This window comes from Chionomys nivalis, chromosome 5 (assembly GCF_950005125.1).
Source record: "Chionomys nivalis chromosome 5, mChiNiv1.1, whole genome shotgun sequence".
In the NCBI taxonomy this organism is placed as follows: Eukaryota; Metazoa; Chordata; class Mammalia; order Rodentia; family Cricetidae; genus Chionomys; species Chionomys nivalis.
The window spans coordinates 71,308,077-71,309,491 of NC_080090.1; the positions used below are offsets into that span (position 1 = coordinate 71,308,077).

The 1,415-nt window shown below is 44.9% G+C and overlaps 1 pseudogene; it reads left to right on the forward strand.

Moving 5' to 3' along the window:
• The first annotated feature begins 204 nt into the window (after positions 1–204).
• Positions 205–1,179, forward strand: LOC130874226 (60S ribosomal protein L36-like; annotated as a pseudogene).
• Positions 1,180–1,415: the final 236 nt, after the last annotated feature.

Genomic DNA, 1,415 nt, shown 5'->3' on the forward strand with positions numbered 1-1,415 from the left:
TTTTAGACCATTCTCTTCAGTTAATAACTCATTTTAAAATCAATTTATTTGATATTTTGTTTTAAGTTCTTTGTATTCTCTAGTCTCAAATCTTTTGTAGGATTAATAGCTGACAATGATTTTTTCCTGTTCTGTGAGCTATCTTTTCACTCATTTAAGAGTTTTTTTTTTGCCTGTTGTAGCCGCCATCGGAGAGGAGCAGCCATGGCCCTGCGCTATCCCATGGCCGTGGGCCTCAACAAGGGCCACAAGGTGACGAAGAACGTAAGCCAGCGAGTCCGGTTTTATCCCATGCTTTTTCAGACCCAGGCCAGCTGGCCTTGGTAAGTTCCTGATAGAACATCCCCATTGTCTCAGTGTTTGGGTGCACCCCTCGCGGTCCTGAGTTCCTTGCTCGTGCTCTCTCTTCTTCTGCTCCTGATTTGGACATTGAGATTTCAGTCCGGTGCTCCAATGTGGGTCTCTGTCTCTTTTCATCGCCTGATGAAGGTTAATATTCAGGAGGATGCCTATATGTTTTTCTTTGGGTTCACCTTCTTATTTAGCTTCTCTAGGATCACGAATTATAGGCTCAATGTCCTTTATTTATGGCTAGAAACCAAATATGAGTGAGTACATCCCCTGTTCCTCTTTTTGGGTCTGGCTTACCTCACTCAGGACTGAGAACTCAAGAACAATGGTAATGGGTTTTTGATCCTACTGCACATACTGGCTTTGTGGAAGCCTAGGCAGTTTGGATGCTCACCTTACTAGACCTGGATGGAGGTGGGTGGTCCTTGGACTTCCCACAGGGCAGGGAACCCTGATTGCTCTTAGGGCTGACGAGGGAGGGGGACTTGATCAGGGGAGGGGGAGGGAAATGGGAGGTGGTGGCGGGGAGGAGGCAGAAATCTTAAATAAATAAATAAATAAATAAATAAATAGAAAAAAAAAAGGAAGAAAGGCTAAACTAACAAAAAAACAAAGCACACCAAGTTCGTGCGGGACATGATCCGGGAGGTGTGTGGCTTCGTGCCCTATGAGCGGCGCGCCGAGAAGCTGCTCAAGGTGTCCAAGGACAAGTGCTCGCTCAAGTTCATCAAGAAGCAGGTGGGCACGCACATACGCGCCAAGAGGAAGCAGGAGGAGCTGAGCAATGTGCTGGCTGCCATGAGGAAGGCGGCGGCCAAGAAGGACTGATCCCCTCCCCGTTCTCAGTAAACGTTGCTGTGGCACAAAAAAAAAAAAAAAAAAAAAAAAAAGTTTTCTTTGCTATACAGAAGCCTTTTGGTTTCATGATATCTCATTTGTCTTATTTCCTAGACTACCAGGAGTCCTATTAGTGCAAGAGTACTTCTTATTTTAGCAGTTTCAGTATAACAAGTTCAATGTTGAGGTTCTTGCTCCATTTTGAGTTGAGTTTGTTGTAATAAGAG